The sequence below is a fragment of the Pyxicephalus adspersus genome, chromosome 6, assembly GCF_032062135.1.
Source record: "Pyxicephalus adspersus chromosome 6, UCB_Pads_2.0, whole genome shotgun sequence".
Classification (NCBI taxonomy): Eukaryota; Metazoa; Chordata; class Amphibia; order Anura; family Pyxicephalidae; genus Pyxicephalus; species Pyxicephalus adspersus.
In genome coordinates this window covers 15,656,828-15,663,764 of record NC_092863.1, presented here as the reverse complement: position 1 = coordinate 15,663,764, position 6,937 = coordinate 15,656,828, and the positions used below count along the sequence as shown (strand labels likewise).

The window sequence follows — 6,937 nt, the reverse complement described above, 5'->3', positions numbered from 1 at the left end:
ATAAATATGAAGAGCATCAGTGACTATTTCATTACTATCAAGATGAAGATCATCGTTGGGCTTATCCTGGCATGTACAGTGCACAATGTAGCTGGAGCTGCTGTGTCATTGCTGGCTAGTGACAGCAATGACGTAGAATGTTCTTTATTGTTCCAACTAAGTCATTTCAATTTTGAATTTAGACATATATTACAAAGTAAGTATATCTTTGGTTACCTACATTATTTTTGGAATATCTTTTTAATATGTATACTTGTCATTTCTAGTTCCAAGTCTTCTTCTAATAACTACTGCCTGTATTCTTTGGGAAAAGAACTGTTTGCCTGCTCATGCCTTCTGCACTCCTGATCCAGTGCTGGTGCCCAAACATATGCTACAAGATAGCCTGCCTCAGGTGTTGAAAACACTAGATACACCATTTCCTTTTTTCCTGTAGAAAACTCATAAAATTGTAACCGTATACACAAGACAAATCTGCATTTTATTCATTTGACATTATTACTTGAAATGTTGGCAACCCATCTTTGAAACCCAACTACAGTAGAGTGGGGAAAGTCGTATCGCTATGTCCTTGGGTGACATGAGGAAAATCTCCACACTTCCTGTCCTGTTGGCTCCTGATCAGTCAAAACACTTGTTTTAACAAAGTGAAAAAGAAACCTCTATCAGGTTTTATCGTTGGTTGATTTGACACTCACTACAACCTGTATATCAGGCTGTGTCAAAGCCAAGGAAATGACTTGAAATGCACAAAGAGCAATAAAATCCCTATAAACGTTCTAATTCATATTGGCAGGAGTTGGGATCCAAATATTATTGTTGGTTGGGGTTTACCTATCAAGCATATCCTCCTCTTAACCAGAAACTTTTCCTTTTCTTACAGTTATGTGCATAGCTCATCATAGTAGTAATTTCCAGCTTGACTACCACAAGACTGATGAATACCATGGCCTCTTCCAGATAAGTGACAAATGGGGATGTAAAAGTCCTAAATACGACAGTGAAAACTATTGTAACATTGATTGTGCAAGTAAGCCTACACTAGTAATTTAAAAATTATGGATTAGTTGTATTATAATGTATCGGAAGGGTGCCATTTAGGATAAAGGGGTTGACATTCAACCTCCTGGAAACAAATAGGCATTTTTTAATCTTTGTTGACTACTGTATGTGAGTAAGAAAAAATGCACACAAAATGAATTTTAATTTTCACTCTAATTTATACTTTTACACATTCCAGCAATGTCTGAATGTGTCCCACAAGATTACACAGACTATTTTAGCTTTCCTCAATAAATTGCTAATCCCTTTAACCCACATATAAAAGACTGCGTGGAGTCTACTTTCCAGGCTTAATATAATGGCCAATTATGGGAGGACTCCTAGTCATAACTCGGGAAGTGTGCAGAGGTCATTGGAGAACTCTTAATTTCCAACAGAATGAACAAATGTTTTTTTATCTTATCAAACAGATATAGCAACATTCTTCCATACATTTACCAGACTGACAAGAAGCAAACAAGAAATGCGTATTGTTGGGGTTTACCTACAATTTATATAATTTATTTTGTTTATATTTTGTTTACCTTGCCCTATATAGTAAAATATCTAATAAATAATTTTATACATTTTTTATCTGTATAGAATTGGAGGATCAGGACCTCGAGGATGATGTTAAATGTATTTACCACATTTATGACGTTTTTCAAATTGATCCTTGGTATGTGTAGCCAGTTTCCCAGTCTCTATCCATGGTGACAAACCACTTTTTACAGATTTGGTTACTGCCAATTCATTTATTGGTTACTAGACACTTTTCTGTTTCCAAACTATCCCAATCCTTCACAAATGTCAGGTTTCCAGTTGGGATGATAACGTTTATTCACAATTTATAAGTAGGAACTTCATTTCTTTAATTCAAAAATCTTTAGCAGTTAATTTCCTAAAAAAGTTGCCTATATACAGAAAGGAGTTAGGTAAGCCTGAAATTGCAGGAAAAGGGGCCCTAGAGGTTGGACTGTTAGGTGGAAGTTTTTGGTTCAGAAAGAGATGTGGAGGAATAGGAAGAGGTTTACCCACCCAGTCTACATTTTCTGAAAAATAGGGGTAGAGCGCTTACATGGATATTTTTTATTGGTTTACCATGGCAGCATTGTAAGGGTTGTAGTGTCCATCAAGGGGGTAAGTTATTAAAGAGCAATAGGTGGGGTCCCCCAGTCCAGAATGGCTTTTGTAGTCTGTAAGCAAATGGTGGCTATGGAGAGAAGTGTAGTTGTCCCAGAGGAGGTGCGTGGCACCCGGGGGCCTTATCAAGGGTCTCTGTATATACAAGGTGGGCAGTATTGATAGATATGTCACAGAGGTTATGTCTGTAAAGCTTTTCTTTTATCCAGGTTATTGCTTAGCTAGTAGTAGCTAGCCACATTTAACTGGACTTGCTCTTGTAATGTTGAAAATCTTTCATAGCTTTCTAAGCCACATTATCAGTTGAACTAATAAGATGTCTTGTAAAGCTATGAAAACTCTTTACACCATTACAGGAACAAATCTTGTTGAATGTAACAAACTACTACTAATCTTTGCCAATTTTATGTTATTGATATTATAGTTCATAAAAGGTTTGGACAATTTTATTATTAATGATTTACAGGGGATAAAGGGATGGTTTGATAAGGTATCAGTGGAGTTGGAGAGTAACCTTATCTACTCTACCATAGTCATGTATGGACAGCGCTGATTGAATGGTACATTTACCTTGTTGTGGGTGGCCTTCAGAACAAAAAAAAAACACCAACGCTAAAGAAACATGCTCTTTAAAACTTCATTAAAAACTAAGTGAAAAGTGAAAAGTGCACTTTTCCTTCCTATCTAACCTTCCTGATATTCCTAATTTCCTAAGTGTTCCTGGATCAGATCTGATTTAGCAGACAGCTTCTGTAATTATTTTTGTAATTTTCTTTTCTTGCAACAAACCCTACACAAAGGTCTCCTTCTAAATACAAACCTTCTTTTGCTGTACAGAGATAAACTAAAAGAAATAAACTAACTTCATGAAGTTGTGTATTTGACATTTTCATTCACTGTAGATTGGGAATAGTTACGTTGCTTTTACTTGTCACTGATTTAAAAAGTAAGATTCAACAACACAACTATTTTCATATTTTTATTTTATTTACAGGAAACATCTTTGTCCCCAGTGTCCCTTAAAAAAGATGAACGCAGATTATGTAAGCAACTGCTGCCCAAATATTCATATTCCTGGTAAGTGTCACTATGTCCAGTTTACGCAGAGCAACAAACAATCTAGTAAAGATTAGAATAAATAAAATATATTATTTCTTTTCTTTGCCAGTGAGGGTCCCTTTCTTCTGCGCAATGCACATTTATTGAAACAAGGCTTATTTCATATTTTATACCTGTTTTTAAAATGGCAATGGTCTGTACCAGACAAAGAATCACAAGATAAAATTGTCAACCTTCAAAAACTGTCCTAAAAGTCATCTTTATAATTTTAATTGGCATATGCAGCTTTTTTACAGTAATAGTTTTTTAGTGTTTCTATACCCGATCCTATATTTGAAGTATTAGCCACATTTTTTTGCACTTGTAAGGAAGAAGCCATCTTTTTTAAAATACATACATACATTTTTAGTTATAAGTTCAATTTGTTTTTCAGGGGCACCTTTGACTGAAGAGTGTATTAGTGTCTTACGTAGATAAGTGAATACATTCCAAGTTTCGATGCAGGTAAATAAATATTTTAGATAGGTTTGAATATATATCTCAAATTAGTTTGCATTCCTTCTACTTTGTGTATAACCAGGCCACATCCCAACAATAGAATTGCACAAAATTAGAAGAATGTCCAAAATACCGGGACTTTTAAGGCCAATTAAATTGTTCTCCAAACTAAGTAGTATGAAATGAATAAAAGCTCACTTTATTTAGTATACAACATGATAAAATTCACAGCAAACAAATATGTATATTTGTAAAAACAATTGGCACCTATATATCTTCTTCTGAAACATCCAAATAGGATGTTGCAGATTTCATTGCGTTTCACAGAACTTTAGTCTGCTTCTTTAGGAAAAAGGAGATCTACAATTACAATCAAAAAGGTAAATTTACATATTACATAAACAGTTGTAAGTACATTGTACAGTAACACCTATTATTTATGCAATATTATTCAAAATGGACTTACATAATGTATTGGATATAGGTTGCTGGCTGTGTGATTGTTACATATATATATAAAAAGAAAAGATATACTCAATTAATTTATATTATCATGTTATTCCCATTAATTAAATAATAAATGTATATCATTTAAAATGTTAATATAACCATGCTTGTAAAGTTAATTTTAATATTACTTTCCTAATCAGTAACACAAAATCACCCATGCTCATTATAAAGTGCAATTCTGCTTACCACAATTTGAATCAAAATTAGACGCCAAGTTATATATCAGAAGGTGACATCATTAAAAATAACTGTGCTTTAATAAAATTTGAACTTGATTTGTATAAATCCTCCTTGGATGTAAGAAAGAAACAAAAAGCTATGTTGTAGTGAGATAATAAATTCCCATCAATGGTGTCCCCGTGATAATGGATAAAACGTTTTTAGTCCTTTTAGTTTCCAGTTGTTATGCCTGTTTTTCTATATATGAAAAATTATGCTTAGTCTTAACATTGAAAAAAAAAACTCAAATGAAACTCCAATTAAGCAAAGGCCAGAGAATATATCCCATCAATATTCCAGGATATTACCTACATCACCATTCTGTAGGGAACAGAATAAAAAAACGCTGCTTCCGAGTAAGAGCCGTCCGTGCCCCCGTGCTGTCCCACTGATCCTTTTGTGACGGCGTTCCATGTGGGGGGATGCCCAGCTTGTAGTGTCAGAAATTCATTTTTTGCTAGAATATGAAAAGGACTGGTAGTTGCCCAGACAGCAAATGCCCCCTGTGTCCTAGCTGGCTTTCTTATACCAAGTACAAAACTGGCCCCGATATCAAATATGGACCCTGTAAAGCATCAGTTTACATATTGGTCCAATACCAGCAACTACAGATCAACACTGCATTGCCAGACACTGCAAATAATTTATCCAGAGTCTGGGTTATTCTGGCACATATTCTTCACTTCCTGGTCCAGGTCATGTGACTCTCAGTGTGCTCCTCCCATACCTCAGAAACTGTGCTCCCTTTGCTGCCGAAGGTATAAACACCACCAACCTCTCGCCTTCAGCACCCCCTCTAGTGGCAGGATAGGATGTTAGCAGGTCACATGGCTCCCATCCATCACCTGACCTTCTTTTTAAAAGGAAGTGACTGGCAACAGGAAGTTGCCTGAACAAGGAGTTCTTTTAGCTTTGCTTCCAGGTTCCTGTTGTTCCAGTTTGTGTCTCCCGTTCCTGTACTGATGCGGCTTGACCTTGAGTATTCCTGATTGCTGCCTTCCCTGATCTTTGGCTTTTATGACAATTCTCCTTCTCTCGTTCTGGTACCCTGCTTTGTTCCTGCCTGTCAGCAGTCACCTGCCTCTATGTGCATGGGGGCCGCAACCTGGCAATTGACTGCAGCATAACATCCTCACCTCTAGAGGCTCTGGTGAACACTGGGCCCAGCGCACATCTCTGCCGAACTGAGCTGATGACATAGAGGGTCTACCATCCTGCCTTGCAGCACCGGGACAAGGAAGGGAGTTATTGGGACTACAATTGTACCAAACATGTTATTTCTGGATGGAATATATGTATCTTCATTTTTCTATAGATTATGATCTGTTTATGAACCCCTGCAGGGTAATAAGCAAGAAGGCTAGTGGCTGGTAAGGAAGTAGGAGTGAAAAAGAAAGTTATTTATGTAGGGTGGGGGGTTTCTGTATGATTTAGATACATGCTTGATAGCTCCACTGCTACTACTGTGTAATATTTCCAGATATTAGCAGGGTTAGCAAGTGTATTTTTTATTCAATCTCTTAATAACTCTAAATTGTGACATGGTGGTTATATTATCTGACCAGTAAAGGCTTTTCATTGGACCATAACAATGGACCACATAATTGCATTTACTAAACCCATCACCAACAAACATTTGACACCAGTTTTAAGTAATTATTACCACTAGGTAAACTGAATTTCTGAATCCATTAATAGCAAATGATAGAGGCAAGGTAAGTTCTGACATTCATACCATGTTCTTTTTCTTCAAGGTCATTACAGATAGCCAAATAATGCCAGTGGATCTTATGGCACTATGGGGATCTTATCGGAATATGACGATAAACTCAGCATTAGCTTTGAACTCTGTGATTACATCAATAAAAACAACCTTGCATGCACATCAAATAAATAATTTCGTTGATTATGTTGGTTTGCCATAGCAAAATATTACCATGGGAGCAATATTGTCTGCTTTATTCTAAATTTAATAATCAGTCTTTGTATTCAGGAAAGTTCCTACACTTGGGGTTATAAGGATAATGACATCTCAGTTGTTTCATTTGCATTAAGTTGCATTTCCTATAAATTATCTGTGAAGAAGCACGTGATGATGGTGCTGTGGCATCATAAAATTGATCATCATAAAATTGATGACTTAATATGTAAACCAATGTGAAATATAACATTGTGTATGTTTGATGTTTACCTTCTAATACATAGCTGCATTAAATAAATACCCTGTCTTTATTTTCTATTTATTGAGATATCCGTACTTACCAGGGTATGTGGCACAACACACATTAAAGGAAGTGAACTGGTATATCACTTTATATCTCAGTAATCCTAGAAGTGTTATTAGAGCATCAAGCAATATTCCTAACAAAAAGGGACAGTTTAAAGATGATGTTAAGAAAAACTAGCTAAAAAAAAAGCTTAAAAAAAAAAATCATAAAAATGGACATCATTTCAAAACCCCTGATTG

General features: G+C 35.7%; 1 long non-coding RNA gene across 1 annotated transcript; it reads left to right on the top strand.

Moving 5' to 3' along the window:
* The first annotated feature begins 859 nt into the window (after positions 1–859).
* Positions 860–6,672, top strand: LOC140332473 (uncharacterized). Its single transcript, XR_011921137.1, has 4 exons — positions 860–1,720; positions 3,179–3,261; positions 3,677–3,747; positions 6,225–6,672. It is a non-coding gene; the product is annotated as an uncharacterized lncRNA (long non-coding RNA).
* The last annotated feature ends 265 nt before the right edge of the window (positions 6,673–6,937 follow it).